The sequence below is a fragment of the Erinaceus europaeus genome, chromosome 4 (assembly GCF_950295315.1).
Source record: "Erinaceus europaeus chromosome 4, mEriEur2.1, whole genome shotgun sequence".
In the NCBI taxonomy this organism is placed as follows: Eukaryota; Metazoa; Chordata; class Mammalia; order Eulipotyphla; family Erinaceidae; genus Erinaceus; species Erinaceus europaeus.
Genome location: NC_080165.1, coordinates 125,025,787 through 125,044,656, shown reverse-complemented (window position 1 = coordinate 125,044,656; position 18,870 = coordinate 125,025,787).

Sequence of the window (18,870 nt, the reverse complement as noted above, 5' to 3'; positions counted from 1 at the left end):
GCCCCACCCTAGAGGTTCCAGGACTGGGTGAGATATAGGCTTTAAAGAGGAAGTGGGAGGTTCCTGTTGTCTTAGGGTTTAAGAAGACAATAAATAGTTATTGCTATAATCACATTATTTGGCAACTGGGTTTTGAAACATCCCTTTGTTAGGATTTGCTGTATTATAAACAACATCACCATAATTTATGTCATTTGACATTATTTGTATATAGCTGTGCCACGGTTGCTTCTATTCTCCCTGGTCAAAGCTTTTAAGAGAGTCAACATATCAAAGACTCAGCCTATGTATTAAAAAGACTCAGTCTTTGATATGAAAGGTTTGAGACATTCAATCAATTTTCCCCTCTCATATCAATTAAATAGTGATTTATATGACTACAGATTGATAGGAGTGTACATTAACACCATTCCCACTACCAAAAGACTGTGTCCCACCCACCCCCTCCCCCACCATGAAGCTGAACATCCACCCTCACCCTCACCCTCACCCTCAACCCAGTGTTTTTACTTTGGTGCCCTACTTCATGCTTGTTTTCTAATGCTACACCTCTCAGTCATTACATTATGAATATGCTCTAATTTCTTTATATCCTTTATAAAATATACTCCCCAAATAAATTCAATATTATATCTCTTCTTTATTTTTATTTGCCTCCAGGGTGATGGCTGGGGCTCTGTACCTGCACCATGAATCCACTGCTCCTGGAGGCTATTTTTTCCACTTTTGATGCCCTTGTTCTTTATCTTTGCTGTTATCATTATTGTTGTTAATAGTATTGTTGTCGTTGTTGGATAGGACAGAGAGAAATGGAGAGAGGAAAGGAAGACAGAGGGATAGAAAGATAGACACCTGCAGACCCGCTTCACTGCTTGTGAAATGACACCCTTGCAGGTGGGGAGTGAGGGGGAGGAGGGGGGCTAGAATTGGGATCCTTAGGCGGGACCTTGCACTTTACGCAATGTGCGCTAAAACCGCTGTGCCACCACCTGGCACCCTCGATACTATATTTCTAATGTGAACAGTGGAAATAAAGCAAAACAAATGGTTCTCTTCTAGATAAATTTTACTTTAACTAATACAACTAAATTTGACTGTGTTATGTATGTTCCCTCATTGACACATATATGGATAATTTTCTGTAACCCCATGTTCTTTACAATATACACTACATATAGACTTGTTATTCATTACAATAATACCTTTTAATAATACATTCTGCCATCCCTTACATATGCAATTATGGTCCAAACTCATTTTATTAGATCTCAGGTTTCCAAAAATTCAATTCTACTTAAATTGTTAGTCAGAATGATTATATTTTCTCCCTAATATCACCCCAAAATTTGATTATCACACCATGTGTGTGTTATCCATATGTTAGTTAAGAATAAAAATAGTGGGGGTAAGACGTAGTTCACCAGGTAGATAGAGTACATGGCTTATCATGTGGAAATCATTGAGCTCAAATGCTGGCACCACATGGGAACTCCAGCACTGCAGCAACCTGCACCAGTGGTTGAGTAGTAAGTGCTGTGATGCCTCTCCATCTCTCTCTAGCTCTCTCTAGCTCTCAAATATAAAAAGAATGAAAAAATTGGCCTTGGAGTCACTGCGACTGTGCATATGTGAGGCCCCGGCATTAAAGAATGAAATGCAAGGCCAAGGCCTACAGTATGAGATTCTTTTATTTTTTTTTAATTAGGAGGATTAATAGTTTGTATAAAATACAGTTGTTGATACATGTGTACAATTTCTCAACTTCCTCCACTACCGTGATGCACCAGGACCTGAAAGCTCCCCCTACCCACCTTCTGACAGTCCTTTGCTTTGGTGCAATACACCAAACCCAGTCCAAGCTTTGCTTTGAGTTTTCTCTTTCTGTTCTTATTTCTCAGCTTCCATCTATGAACGAGATCCTCCCATATCCATCCTTCTCTTTCTGGTTTATCTCACTTAACATAATTCCTTCAATCTCCATTCAAGATAAGATGAAGAAGGTGAATTCATCATTTTTAATGGCTGTGTAGTATTTCATTGTGTATATATACCACAGTTTGCTTAGCTACTCCTCTGTTTTTGGATTCCTAGGTAACTTCCAGGTTTTGGAAATTACAAATTATGCTGTTATGAACATAGGCATACAAAAACTTTTTTTTATGAATGTGTTTTCTTCCTTAGGATATATTCCCAGGAGAGGAATTGCCAGGTCATAGGATAGATCCATTTCTAACCTTCTGAGAGTTCTCCAGACTGCCTTCCACAGGGATTGAACCCACCAACAGTACAGGAGGGTCCCTTTACTCCCACAGCCTCTCCAGCAATTATGGTTATTATCCTTTCTGATATATGAAATTCTCACAGGAGTGAAGTGGTATCTCACTATTGTCTTTTTAAATTTTTTTATTATCTTTATTTGTTTATTGGATAGATTTAGCCAGGAATCAAGAGGAAAGAGGGAGACAGAGAGGAAGAGAGACAGAGAGACACCTGCAGCCCTTATTCACAACTCACAAAGCTTTCCCCCTGGTGTTGGAGGCAGGGGTTGGAACCTGGGTCCCTGAGCATTGTAACATGTGCATTCAGTCAGGTACACCACCACCCAGCCTGCTCTCATTATTGACTTTATTTGCATTTTTCTAAAAAATGAAAGACTTGGAACATTTTTTCATATGTCCGTTGGCCCTTTAGATCTTTTCTTTGATGAATATTCTGTTCATATCATCTTCCCACATTTTTCGTTGTTGTTGTTTGTTTTGCCTCCAGGGTAATAGCTGGGGCTTGGTACCTGCACTATGAATCCTCTACTTCGGTTGGCCATGCTTTCCATTTTGTTCTCTCTATGGAGAGAACAACATGTGCAAAGACCTAGAAATGAGTTGGAATGTTGATTAGGAAAGTCTTAGAGAGCACTCATTCCCTCTTAACTTGGTTAATTTCCCCACCACCTCAGAAGTTATGTTTTCCTATGTCACGGTGCATAGACCTGATAACAGCATGACTTATTTATCTTCTCTCCCTAACTGTGAGCAAAGTCAGGGTATGTCACTTTTGCATAGTATTTCATTTTTCCTAGAACTCTGTTTGATCCATGAAGTGACTCTCTAGTCAACATATTTTTTAAAAGATTTGTTTATTTCATGAAAAAGAAGCTTTAGTGAAATATTCTGCTTTGGTATAGGCAATTATTAAGTTTAATCCCAGTACCTTACTTAAGCAAATCCAGAACTTTATCTGCTTAGGCAGTTCCCCAGTCAACCAATCAATTTTTCCTGAAGAGAAAAAAAAGGGGTAGGGGAGGTGAAAAAAACAGATATTAATATGTAAACATATAAATATATATGTGTATGTATATATATATATATATAAAGAGAGAGAGAGATTTATCTTTTAAAAAATTATCTTTACTTATTTATTAGATAGAGACAACTAGAAATCGAGAGGAAGGAGGAGATAGAGCGGTAGACAGAGAAACACCAGCAGCACTGCTTCACCACTTGCAAAGCTATCCTTCTACAGGTGGGGACTGGGAGCTTGAACCAGGTCCTTTCACATTGTAACATGTGAGCTCAACCAGGTCCACCACCACCTGAAAAAATCATCTTGTTATTCCACTTGTTCTCAAATGCATAGTTTGTGAGGTTCGTTCCTGAGCCATTATTATTTGGGGCATACTCTTTGTGTTTTATTTATGTTAGCTACAATTGTGTTTTATTATAGATTCACTTACAATATTTTAAAGCAGTTAATCCGACACCATTTTTTAAAAGAAGTCTGTTAAAATAGAACAGTCAACATTCAAAAATCAAACTGATCCTTTAAGGGACCAATAATCAGCTGCCCACAGTGGGCAACAGCACTATGCTCTTACAACCTCTAAATGTCTGTTTATTACTTCCAAGGTGTCAGTCAATAACCTAGTGAACTTAACCACAAAGTTGATTAAAGAACTAATTAGGAAATAGGTTTTATATTCAACACTGCACTAAGCACTCAACAAATGCTAAATAAATATAGTTTTAAGAATCTGAGACATGATGTTAAGGAAATTTTTGTCTAGTCTAGAAAAATCAAATGTAAGAATAGAGAACTATTGTGTTAAATAGTGCTTCCGAATTCACATACCAGACTAATTTAGAAAGAAATATCAACTTGTTGATCAATATATGGCAAAAAGCTATTCAATCAATTAGAATTTCTAAATGAAAAGGTAACTGATACTAACCCACAGAGCAGACCAAAGGAGTTAACCGTGAGGTGGATACTTATTTGCCAAAAATCTCTCAGTCTCTCAGTGAGTAAAGGTACAATCATGAAGGCCTGCTCTGTTCTCCCTGCTATTATTTACATGAATAGTAAAATGCCAATACAGGGCATTTAGCAGTCTCTGACTGAAGCCATCATCATCAGCCAAAAACATTTCCCACATGAGTGGGAACAGCAGCCAAGGTGTTTTGGTCAGAAACTGTGAAATTGCCTTGGCTAACTCTACTTCAGATTGTTCCAGCAAGGAAATATTACTCTCTGCTCCACCATATATGCTCAATGATGTGAACTACTACAAAACATCCTATTTACATTTTCTGCTCAAACTTTTTAACATATATATATATATAAAATATATATGTATATATATATATATATATATATGAAATTTAGGTAAGTGAATGTCTTTTGGATTAGATTGTTTCGCTCTCTAAACAGTGAGTTTGTTTAGAGTTACAGCTAAATAGACAACCTATCTCAGTTGCTAGTGATGAAAGTGAGGAATGCAGTGATGGATGATACAGTGAACAAAAACAGAAATGTCAGGAACAGAGCATGTGTCCTGATTATATATATATATTGTGTTGAGTTAGTCATTAAGTTTATTGCTTTACTGAGGTGAAACATTTCAAGCACAGTTTTAATAAGATAGCTATACTATGTGAGGCCAATTATGAAGCAAAACTTCCCAAGTCAAACTAACATGCAAGCATACTGCATGGGCACTCCTGGCTATCAAATGGAATGTTGTACAACAAGAAGACAGTGTATCCAGAGTTAGTTTTGGTTCTTACTTTGGCATGGCTTAATGTCAGGTAACATATCCACAACTCTTTAAGTCTTAATTTCCCGTCATATTAAAATGGATAAGAAATTCTTCCTCACAAGGTGACTAGTGGATGCTCCCAGAATCAGTTCCTGAGTTCAGAAAGACTGTTCAAAATGAACTAACCATCAGTGTATGTAAGTTCTCATATAACATATACACATTTTCATTAGTAAACCTAGGCTTTGCCTATATTACATCAAATCTAAATAACTCAATTTCATTACGTGTTTGTACCTGCATATGTGTGTGTGGGGGTTTATCACTAGGGTTATCACTGGGACCTATGTCTGCTTGTCTTCTCTGTTCTCAGTGACTTTTTTTTTCCCCTTCTTCATTGTTTTTGGGAGAGGAGAGATACAGAGACAGAGAGAAAGAGAAAGGGAGAGGAGAGAATATACAAATGATAAATAGGGGAGTTGGGCATGGCCCAGCAGGTTAAGTGTATATGGCGCAAAGCACAAGGACCATGAAAGGATCCTGGTTCAAGCCCGGCTCCCCACCTGCAGGGGAGTTGCTTCACAAGTGGTGAAGCAGGTCTGCAGGTGTCTATCTTTTTCTCCCCTTTTCTGTCTTCCCCTCCTCTATTTCTCTGTGTCCTATCCAGCAACAACAACATCAATAACAACAACAATAATAACTACAATAATAAAACAAGGGCAACTAAAGGGAATAAAAAATAAATATTAAAAAACAAATGATAAATAGATTATTGATGGCAGATAGAAAATAAATAGATGATACATATATAATAGATAGAAGATAGATAGATAGATAGATAGATAGATAGATAGATAGATAGATAGATAGATAGACAGACAGATGATATATAGAGCCGATAGTCCTGGTCCCAACTCAAAAAGCTTCTCTCCCACAGGACAGGCATTATGAAACTGATTGCTTGCATATGGTAAAGTGTTCCTTACCAGGTGACCACTAACCAGCTCCTCATGTTTGCAATACTAGCTTTCTAGTGGAAAGAGAAATTGGAAGAACTAGTCTGATGACACTAGAGAACAAAAGAAAACAAACATTGAAATACATGAATAACTCAAATGATAGAAAGACAATTTGTTAATATTTAGTACTTGAATGGATCCTAGAGAACATTTAACTCAGTTTCCTTTAATAACCCTGTGCTACAAGAAAGTGGAACTCACAGGGTTTTATGGTTTATACAAATTTATTCATTAATATCATTGACATACTAGAAGATATTTCTTTTTGAACCTCCAGTGTCTGTTTTATTACAGTGTCTCTAAAAACTGAGCAACTGCATTTTGATAATTTGATACTGAAAATTTAGAACAAAAGCATATTTTGTAATAAGCATATTTATAAAGCAGCCAATATTCAATCCCTTGAGACTTTTTTTTTTTGTCTGTTTGATTTTGCCATAGCTGGGGTTTTATAACTCCAAGTAAGAGAGAGAGAGAAAGAGAGAAAGAGAGACTGAGAGAGACTACTTAGTTATGGCACTAATTTTTCCTTCTATGTGATAGAGACCAGGCTTAAACTTGGCCACACTTGTGGCAAAGCAGATACAATACGCAGGTGAATCATTTTGCCAGTCCTCTTGACTATAACTGTTTTTTTTTTTCACTAGAAATACCAAGTACCATGGCTTCTTTAAAATATAATAGGCTGGAAATCTGAGAAATAACACACATTTATTCCTCACAGGTTTGACGGATGGGAGCTTTAAGATCAAGGCACCAGCACACTTAACATTTAGTGAGGACTTGTTTCTGATTAACAGACAACATATAGCAGGTGCAAGTAGCTCTGTGGAGTTTCATTTAAAGGTTTATTAATCACTTTCATGAAAGTTCCAGACTCATGACCTAATCACCTTCCAAAATCTCTACCACCTTTACCATCTCTCTGGAGGATTTGGATTTCAGTGTATAAATTTTGAGGAGATAAAAAGATTTAGATCTTAACAGTGAATGATCAGGAAAATTAAAAGCAGGTCTTCTTTCCTCTCCTTGAAATGTGAGTGACAATAAATAAAATTTTTTCTTGCTTTTTGTGTATTCTTTTCTCTTCCTCTATGTCTTTGCTGATACTATTCTATGTACCTGGCAATACCCATTTTTCATTTCCTTGTTGTTTTATCTTCTTCCGTTTACAAATCAGATCAAGTATCTTTGAATTAATCATTGATCCTTCCAATTTTCTGAACTCCCTTTCTCTTCATTAGCTTTTCTCTAAAACACGATTCATTTCAAATATGTTCTGCATTATCCACATTATCAATCACAACACCTTGCACACAGTAGCTGTTCAATTATTTATTTATAAAGCATTATGGGGACTGGGTTTTAGTGTGCCCAGTATAGCACACATGTTACCATGCAAAAGGACCCAGGTTCGAGCCCCCCTCCCCACCTGCAGTGAGGAAAATTTCTCAAGGGGGTAAAGCAGAGATGCAGATGTCTCTCTTCCTTTCTCCCTCTCTATCTCCTCCTCCTCCTCTCTCAAGTCCTCCCTGTCTGATAAAAATAGAAGAAAGAAAAAAGGAAAACAATAATCACTAGGAGACGTGGATTTATCAGTTCAGGCACACAGAGTCCTTGCAATAACCATAGTGGTAATACACACACAAAAAAGATAATATCAATATGTTTTTTCCCAGATAATTTTTGGGAAAATAATGGTTTACAGGACAGTTATTGATACATGAATACAACTTCTTATCTTCCCATAACAGGTATCTTTATACCACTCTCACCACAAACCAAAGTCTCTCCCAACACTTGTGTCCTTTATACCTGATGCCCTTTCCCACTCTTCATTTCCACATAATTTAGAATCTTTTACTTTGCTGCAATACACCTCCCCATATCCAAGTGCCACTCTGTTTTCCCTTTTATAATCTCGTCTTGGAAGTACCACCTATAAATTAGATAATCCAGTATTTGTTCTTTTCCTTTTTCTGGCTGATCTCACTTAATACGATGCCTTCAAGTTCCATCCAACATATGGAAAAGGAGAAAATTTCACCATTTCTTATGGATGAAGAGTGTTTAATTGTGCATGTGTACAACTTTTTTCTTTTTTTCTTTTTTATTTATAAAAAGGAAACATTGACAAAACCATAGGATAAGAGGGGTACAGCTTCACACAATTCCCACCACCAGACCTCCGTATCCCATCCCCTCCCCTGATAGCTTTCCTATTCTTTAACCCTCTGGGAGTATGGACCCAAGGTCATTGTGGGATGCAGAAGGTGGAAGGTCTGGCTTCTGTAATTGCTTCCTCGATGAACATGGGCATTGATAGGTCGATCCATACTCCCAGCCTGCCTCTCTCTTTCTTTAGTGGGGAAGGCCTCTGGGGAATTGGAGCTCCAAGGCACATTAGAGCACACTTTTTTCTCTTTAATTGCCACCAATCTTACTCCTAGGGCTCAGTGACTCAACAATAAATCTACCTCTCCTGGTGGTCATTTTTTATTCCCCCCCCTTTTTTTTGACATGAGAGAGAGAAACTAGGAGAATAAAAACAGATAGGGAAAGAGACAGAGAAATACCTGAAGAATTGCTTCACCACTTGTGAAATTTCCCTCCCTGCAGGTGAGGAGCAGGGGTTTGAACTCTGGTCCTCTAGCATGGTAACATGTGTGGTCTACCAGTTCCCTATATAACAACTTTTGTATATATATTCTAGACCTTGTGGGAATGACTTACTGTTAATAACACAGGTAATATGGTTGTCTGCAACAGAAATCCTAGCTTTGTAAAACAAGTTCAGAAGGGAAAACACTAACCAGAACTTGGACTGAAGTTGGTGTATTGCACCAAAGAAAAAGACTTTGGGGTAGGTGGGAGGGCTTAGGTCCTGGAACATGATGGCAGAGGAGGACATAGTGGGGATTGAAGTGTTACGTAGAAAACTGGGAAATGTTAGGCAAGTACAAACTATTGTACTTTACTGTCGACTATAGACCATTAATCTCCCTATAAAGAAATTTGAAAAAAAGAAGAAGAAAGAAAGAAATCCTAGCTTCGGGAATCAAGAACTACTTGAAAAATATTTCTCAAGAAAGACTTTTTATGCATAATACATTTGACTAATAACCAAAATATAGAGAGAGCTCATAAAACTCAGCAACAAAATAATAAATTTGACAAAAAGAATATATCTCAACAAATTATGATTTTTTTCAAATAAAACTATTTTAAGTTTAGTTTACTATCATTCCTTGATGAAATGTTTACATAATTTTCATTTAATATCAATGATTTGTATGAATATTATTAATGTAGTCCTTAGTAGCATGTCACCAAGTAGAGATTATTTCTTCAGTAATTATATATCTTTAATATAGTACTTACATTACCTAATTGAGTTTGTATTAATTTGGTTTAGATTACAGAACAGATGTGAAACCAAGAGAATCAGAGAACACAAAGTCACAATGCAAGAAGTTTAAATCTATCATATGGCTTTGCTTGTATATTGGTAAAAAAATATAGATGCATATATATATATATATATATATATATTTTTTGAGTAACACTTTATATAGAAACTTACCAGTTTGGGAAAAAAACTTTGCCTATTACATTTATTTACCTTCTTAATAAATCTTTAAGGTGTATTTATCTCCATTTTACAAAATTGGGGTAAAAAAGATGAATTTATGTACTTGCAATCATAAAGTTATAGAACTCCGCTCTTGAAATTAAAAGCTGTCACCTGACTCACAACCTTTAAATTAATCTACTACTCTAGTCTGACCTAAAAAAATAAATCAATAAAAATAAAAATAAGTAAAACAGTACTGTTTTATTTTTTGTACCAAGAAAATAAAAGTAGCTACAGCATCAGTCATATCACCAGTCCTTGTTACAATAAACTGAGCCATCTTTAAATATTAAAAAAATTCTCATTAGTTTTTATAATAATGTAATAGGCTTTTTAAGAACCAGAGTGGTTTTTTTTTTTTTTTTTTTGGTTGTTGTTTTTTGCCTCCAGGGTTATTGGTGGGACTCAGTACCTACACTACAAATCCACTGCTCTTGGAGGCTATTTTTTCCCCTTTGTTGCCCTTGTTGTTTATTGTTGTTGTTGTTGTTGCTATCATTGTTGTTGCATAAAACAAAGAGAAATCAAGAGAAGTCAGGAAGACAGGGAGGGAAAGAGAAAGATAGACACCTGCAGACCTGCTTCACTGCTTAGTGAAGCAATCCCCTTGTAGGTGGGAAGCCAGGGGCTCCAACCAGGATCCTTAGGCAGGTGCTTGCGCTTCACGCCATGTGCGTTTAAACCACTGCGCTTTGGGGAGGGGGTGGGATATGGAGAATGGGTGGTGGGAATTGTGTGGAATTGTACCCCTCCTACCCTATGGTTTTGTTAAAATACTTTCTTAAATTGGGATGCATTGGATCGACCTTCTCGTGGTGCATCCCGTGAGTACCCATTCATTGGGGAAACTGACGATCCTTTCTAGCCGACTGAATCCACATGGATCCCAGTCACTTTCAAAGCCAGCAACAAGCAGCTCCTGACAGCTTTCAACCTGACCCTGTTGACTAGCTATGGAAGAAGGGCAAACACTAGAAGAAGAACTTTCTTAAATTAAAAAAAAAAAAAAAACCACTGCGCTACCGCCCAGCTCCCCAGAACCAGAGTGTTCTCACTGAGTCTAGTTGTAGAGTGTTATTCTCTTCAAACTTGCTGAATGTATGCTATTGCTTTAGAAGAAAATGATAATGTGAGATTAGTTTCTGACCTGCATATATAGAAGGGCTTTCAAGAGTAAACAAAAGCTTTTTACACAACATATGCTAAATGCATTCTGCTTTCATTATACATAAAGTCACTAAAATGATTTTTAACAATTTACTGGTACTCTGAGAGAAAAAACACAACACTAGATTGTTCCTAATTAAGATGTTCTGTTTAAATATTTTATATATTTTTCTAAAAGTGGTGACATGCCCAGCTGAGTGCACATATTACCATGCACAAGGACCCAGGTTCAAGCCTTTGGCTCCCATCACAGGAAGCTTTGTGAGTAAAGAAGCAATGATGCAAGTACATCTCTGTCTTCCTAACTCCTCTTCCCTCTTAATTTCCCTTTGTCATAGCAAATAAAATAAATAACTTAAAAACTTAAACAAACAAGTTAACAAGAGAAAGAGAAGAAATTAATGTATTGGGATGATTTGACTATAGCAACTAATAGCAACTGTCTTTCTAAAGTAACACATTTAGCATATATTGTTTATAATTCTATTTTGCATAAGTATCTTAGGATAAATTTCTTTTTTTTTAATCTCCCAAGAAAATTTTATCTTTGGAGGGCTGATTCACATATTAATTTATAGTGATAGGTGAATAACTTATAAAATGCATAGTCTTCTTAATAAATGGGAAAAAGATCCAGTGATAGCATGTTGTTACTGATGCTTTTCTTTTTAGAAAATTTTATTAATGACTTAATAAGGATTAATATGACTATAAGATAACAGGGGTACAATTCCACACAGTTCCCACCACTAGAGTTCCATGTTCCGTCTCCTTTATCAGAAGCTTCCCTATTCTTTATCACTCTGGGAGTATGAACCAAAATTCTTAATGGGGGTGCAGAAGGTGGGGGTTCTGGTATCTGTAAATGCTTCTCCACTAGACATGGATTCATACCCCCAGCCTGTTTCTATCTTTCCCTAGTGGAATAAAGCTCTGGAGAGATGATACTTCAGTACACATTGGTGAGGTTGTCTGCCTACCCTTAGATCATTTGGTTAATAATGACCCTTTGTGGGTACAGGACATTGCCCTCAATGTGGATCAACAATGACAGGAACTGCCCAATTCTCTGAAGGGAGGCTGGACCAAAATCCTCTACCACACAAAGAAGATGGGTCTAGCAGTGGGTGCAGCCTAGAACGTTCTTGGCTAGGACCACAGAATTTGAGCTCAGACTTATAGGGATGCAGAGGTCACACAGGCTCCTGCACTGAATATAGGCCCCAGATCAAATCAATAGGGTTTACAGTGAACAATATTTCTATATTTTCCCATACTTGGGAGCTACTCTTTTCCCTGATTCAGCTTTCTAGTCCTGTTTCCAACTCTGACCCCATCTCTGGTCCACCTGCATGTTAGCTGTCCGGCTCAGACAAAAATCAGTAAAGTGATGGTACCCTTGGAATATACCTAATAGACTTACTAGCTTTATCCAAAATGGAGACCCCAAATCTCATCTTCTATATTCTTGCCTTTAGTTTTCTGATTATATGATTGGTTCTTCTTTATATCTTAGTGCCTTTTCAGACACCAAGTTGCAGGTGCTACCATGACGTGCACCTGACTTTTTCGGGCAGACGACCTCACCGATATACTCTGGAACCCCACCTCTCTGGAGGCCTGCCTCACTAGGGAAAGATAGAAACAGGCTGGGAGGGAGTCAGTCGGTAGTGCAACAAGTTAAGTGCACAGGGCACTAAGTGCATGGACCCGTGTAAGGATCTCGCTTCCAACCCCCCGGGGTCCCCTCTTGCAGGGGGGAGGTCTATTCACGAGCAGTGAAGCAGGTCTGCAGGTGTCTATCTTTCTCTCCCTGACTCTGTCTCCCCTTCTCTCTCCATTTCTCTCTATCCAACAACAATAACAACAGCAAGGACAACAATAAAAATAACAACAGCAAGGGCAACAATAAAAATAACAACAGCAAGGGCAACAAAATGGGAAAAACGGGTTACGGGAGCAGTGGATTCATAGTGCAGGCACTAAGCCCCAGCAATAACCTTGGAGGCAAATAAGATATAAAATAAAATAAGAAATAAAAGAAAAAAGAAATATGCTGGGAGTTTGGATGGACCTGCCAATGCCCATACCAGCGAAGAAGCAATTACAGAAGACAGACCTTTTACCTTCTGCACCACATAATGATCCTGGGTCCATGCCCCCAGAGAGATAAAGAATACGAAAACTTCCAAGGGAGGGGATAGGATACAGAACTTTGGTAGTAGGAATTTTATGGAATTGTATGCCTCTTACCATATGTCCTTGTAAATATTTTTTATTTTATAAATAAATTTTTAAAAATCAAAGTACAAAAGCTTATACTTAAATTATATTTAAAACAGAAAACAAAAAGAAAAAGAAAAATAGCAACAGACTCTTAAATCAGAATCTATGAGTGTATGAAGCCCTGTAATGTGGATCTGATACAAACTGGAATTTAAAAACCAGTGAAGTAGAGGAATAGCAGAAAAGATGTTACAAATACAGATATAAAAAGAATGGCTCAAAATTAGGGCAGACTAAGTAAAAGCTATGCACCAAAACCAAACTGCAACTCTCAAACTTAGCCTGACTACATCTCAGTTTTCTGCCCTGCAGGTTCATCGTGCGAGTCATTTCTCACCAAAGATTATTGACTTTCCTTATGTGACGAGAGTTCACTGTAAATGTGAAAACGTTCTGCCAGAGCCATCTCCAGTGAGTTCAGAAGAAACCAGCTCCAGACTGCCTGCTGGCTATGAGCACACTTATAACTGGGTCAGCCTACGGACTCAAGCAAGTGCCGTAGGTTGGGTGGTCTATGTGAACAGTAGTTCAAGGAGTAGAACAGAAAACACTGGATGTAATTTAATATCTCACACAGTCTCAACTTTGACAAGGCCCAGGTCTGATTCATGTGGAGATCAAATTACCTCTCTGTCCACAGAGGGACACCCCTCCCCAACCATTGCCATAGGCAGTGTCTATGGGAAAAACTTACCAGGCAGCTGTGCTACCTTATCTAGTCAAAGAAAAGAAAAGGTCATCAGATTCCAGAACTGCTAGTTGTTAAATCTTTATAAAAAGTGCAAGGAATAAGGAAAGTCTAGAAGGCTTTGAAAAGAAAAGTACACACAAATAATATTCATTCATTTGAGACCATAATACAGGTTCGTGTTTCTGAAATAAAAAGTAAGGATGAAAAAAAGATTTAAACTATTAATGACTAAATATCACCTAGAGTTTTTTTGTTTTTTTTTTTCCTCCAGGGTTATTGCTGGGACTTGGTGCCTGCACCACAAATCCACTGCTCCTAGAGGCTATTTTATCTCTTTTCTTGCCCTTTTTTTTTTTTTTTATTATTCATTGCTGTGGTTGTTATTATTGTTATCGATGTTGTTGTTGGATAGGACAGAGAGAAATGGAAAGAGGAGGGGAAGACAGAGAGGGAGAAAGACAGACACCTGCAGACTTGCTTCACTGCCCGTGAAGCGACTCCCCTGCAGGTGGGGAGCCGGGGACTCGAACTGGGATCCTTACACTGGTCCCTGTGCTTTGCGCCACCTGCGCTTAACCCACTGTGCTACAGCCTGACCCCCCACCTAGAGATTCTATGGTATTTGTTTGCCTATACTATAGAGCCGAAATACTTAGAAATACTAATTGCAATTAAAACTGACAGGCATTTCATTAACTTCTGTCAAAGTTATTTGATCTACTATACAGAATATATTAGTTAAAAATAATAAACATAAATAAACAAATAAACATTTTAGCCTAATAAAACAGTGGACACTAAATGAAGCAAATTGGTATCACAAAGCAAATCACTCCAGTTTTTTTCAAAATACTACTAGCACCAACCTGGCCTAGAAAATGATGAATCTCATCAATGTCATGTTAAGTGAAACTAAAACAACACATAGTCACCACTTTGTTTTCAACTATTTGTGTAAAAGTTTGAGACTGAAATCTCAGTGTCTATACTGTTTCTTATTTTGGGGATCTCAATTTTCCTAGTCTTTTATCTTTTTCTTTTTTTAAGTTAAGCTTATTTCATGAGGTTCTGGAGGAGAATAATGTCATTGTGGATCTTGCAGCCTCCCCAGCTGATGACTCTATAGCTTTGAGACTGACTCTGTTTTACTGTTATCTTACATTTTGTTTATCTTTGTCTTAAAGCTTAAGCTTCTTAGGTCAAGGACCCTGTCTTTGGTGGTTTATACTTTCTGAAGCAATTTACTCCTCTGTAAACAAAAGTTTTTGGTCATCACAAGACACTTCAGTTGAATTTCACATAAAATAAGAAAGTTCTTTAAAGGACAATTTATAGTTAAAATGTATCAGAACGTGCTTTGGACCTATTTCTATGTAAAATAAATATATATATATATTCACACACACATATATTTATAAGTAGATAGGTACAGATGACATAAGTATAGATGTCAGTCGGAGTGTTCTAAAGCACAGCAAAGCTAAAATCACAATCAAGGAAGTGTTTCTCAAATCCTGGTTTATGGTCAACCACTGTTAGCACTACTCTAAATCAGGTAAAAGGGTTTTTAAAAAATCTATTTATTGTTGTTATTTGGAGACAAGTTGAGACCAAATAGCCAGTTTATATGTTTCACTGAAATAGCTATTATTTAGAGTTCTAAGATACAACTGTAACTTCTTTCACTAACATAGGCATCTTCACAGTACGTTTTTGAGAAATTTCACTTTGTACTTCTCTGGTATGCTCTCTGTGGTTTCAAATTGATACAACATCAGAATCACTAAGAAGCATTTAAGAATATAGAAACTACTGGGAGTCCGGCTGTAGCGCAGCGGGTTAAGCGCAGGTGGCGCAAAGCACAAGGACCGGCATAAGGATCCCGGTTCGAACCCTGGCTCCCCACCTGCAGGGGAGTCGCTTCACAGGCGGTGAAGCAGGTCTGCAGGTGTCTATCTTTCTCTCCTCTCTGTCTTCCCCTCCTCTCTCCATTTCTCTCTGTCCTATCCAACAACAACAATAATAACTACAACAATAAAACAACAAGGGCAACAAAAGGGAATAAATAAATAAATAAAATAATAATAATAATAAAAAGAATATAGAAACTACTGACAGATGTCAGAACCTTGCCAACACACTGGTGGGGACTGGGCATCTGCATGTGTGCTAAATCACACGAGTAGTTCTGCTCACAGAAGCCCTGCTGGGTTAGGGACCTCTACATTTACTCAAAGGCTAGAGTGTATCCTACAAGAGATACTATCTATTTTTTTCAAAGTAGTTGGTATATAAAAGGAAGGTCTACAACTCCAGTCGCAAAATTCAGGTATATCTTCAATTCATTATAGCAGTCATCTTATAAATAATAATAATAATAATAATCCAACCCATGACCTAGCAACAAACTAAAACTTTCTAATAACTTTGGGGAAAGCTGGAAGTTTGATGAAGGTATATGTGGCCTTGGTTTACTCTTGACTATATGATAAAGTCACCTGGGGAGCTTCATAATCATGTTCCTACTTGGTTTCTATTCCAAGAGGTTTTAACTTAATTTATCTAGATAGGCCTTGGCAGCCATATGCTTTAAAAGCTCCCCAGATAATCTTAACGTGTATCTAATTTAATACTTACTAGAAAGGATGAACTAATAAATCTATAGAAAGCATGCATGACTCATCTAACCATGTACATTGCCTAGGTCTTTGTTATTTAAACTTCATAGCAATATATTTAGGTAAGTAACAACATTTTCATCATGCAGATAAAAGACATAGAAAATATACTACAACTTACTTTCTCCAGCTATGGTGTCTATATCAGCAACAACAGCTCCACTTGGGAGCTACGAGGACCCAAGCCAAACTATCTGGATTAGAACCAAACATATATTTTTATTTTATTTATAAAAAGGAAATACTGACAAAACCATAGGATAAGAGGGGTATAACTCCACATAATTCCCACCACCAGAACTCCCCTCCCTTGATAGCTTTCCTATTCTTTAACTCTCTGGGAACATGGACCCAAGGCCATTGTGGGATGCAGAAGGTGGAAGGTCTGGCTTCTGTAATTGCTTCCCTGCTGAACATGGGCACTCACAGGTCTAGCCATACTCCCAGCCTGCCTCCCTCTTTCTCTAGTGGAGTGGGGTTCTGGGGAATTGGAGTTCCAGGACATATTGGTGGGGTTGTCTGTCCAGGGAATCAGAAGGTGGAAGGTCTGGCTGCTGTTATTGCTTCCTCGCTGAACATGGGTGTTGACTGGTCGATCCATACTCCCAGTCTGTCTCTCTCTCTCCATAGTAGGGTGGGGCTCTGGGAAAGCAGAGCTCCGAGACACACTGGTGGGGTCATCTGTCCAGGGAAGTCTAGTCAGCATCCTGCTAGCATCTGGAACCTGGTGGCTGAAAAGAAAGTTAACATGCAAACTCAAACAAATTGTGGAACAATCATAGACCTAAAGGCTGGAATAGTGCAGATGAAGTGTTGGGGGGTCCTCCATTTTGTAGATAACTAGTAGGCATATTTTAGTTATAGTTTCAAAGGGCCTGTAGCTATACTAGTTTTTTTTTTTTTTTCTCTGAGCCTGAAATCTGATATGCAGGTGGATCCAAGTTATTGTCTGGGAAGGTGATGTCATGGCTAGAAAAGGGAAAGAAAGCTGGATCAGGGAAGAGAGTATCTCCCTAATATGGGGAAGAAGTATAAATATTGTTGACTGTAAACCCCATCGATTTGATTTGGTCTGGAGCCCATATTCAGCTTAGGAGCTTATGTGATCTCTGCATCCCTGTAGATCTGAGCTCACATTCTGTGGTCAATAGTAGGAACATTCCAAGCTGCCCCAGTTTCAGAACCCATCTTCCTCAGGTGTAGCATAGAGTATATTGTCCATCCTCCCTTTGTAGGATGGAACATTCTCTACCGTTGTTGATACAAGTTGAGGGCAAGGTCCAATGGGGGGGGCAAAAGGGGTCTTTTTTGTTGTTCCTGATAGAGATAACTAGTAACAATAGAGAGAGGGATTTATTTGAGGTCTAGGCCCATCATGTCTGTTTGGGAATCTCAGGACTCCCTAAATAGGGCCCCAGCTGATGGGATGGCCTATATTGACTAAAGAGTCATCATTAAAGTATGCCAGTCTCTGAGGGCAAGGTCTTATGGGGACCCACAAAGGGGTCTGTTGTGTTGTTCCTGATATAGATGACCTGTAACAATGGAGAGAGGGATTCATTCTATGTCTAGGACCATCATGTCTCTTTGGGAATCTCAGGACTCCTCGATTAGGGCCCCAGCTGATGGGGTGGTCTGATAGTGACTGAAGAGTCTCATTAAAGTATGCCAGTCTCTTGCCCTCATTCAGATTTTGCAGTCCTTACTTTGCTAAGGTTAGCTTAGGAGTGAGTGAGGGAAGTGTAATAGAAAGTAGGTGAGGAGGGTATCTAAGTCTAAGTAGACACTATTTCATTATGAACTTTATTGTGACTCACTATAGACTGTTGTGTACTTTTGCTTTCAAAAGTACATATTTTTGTACTTTTAAAAAGTACATAGGGTATACATTTTTCCCTAATTTATGGATACATGTGAACCTATACTCTATCTCTCAGTACCTGGTCTAGATCTAGGCTTTGGGACTTTGTTAGAAATTGAACCACCTGGAATGGAATTAGAGAATCCTATGAAAGGAAAGATCTCACTTGAGTGATGAGGCTGAAGGGTGACATTCCATGCCTGACATCTCTGGATACAGTCTGAAGTGAAGCATGCTGAGGTGGTACTCCTTGCATTGATTAGGTTGGGATCAGTGGGTGCAATATCATTTGGTATGAATTGAGAGAAGCATGCAGGAAAGTGAGCCCCACCCTAATGGTTCCAGGACTGGGGAAGATATAGGCTCTAAAGAGGAAGTGGGAGGTTCCTGCTGTCTTAGGGTTTAAGAGGGCAATAGATAGTTATTGCTATAATCATATTATTTGGCAATTGGTTTAACTTTGAAATATCCATTTGTTAGGATTTGCTGTATCATATGCAAC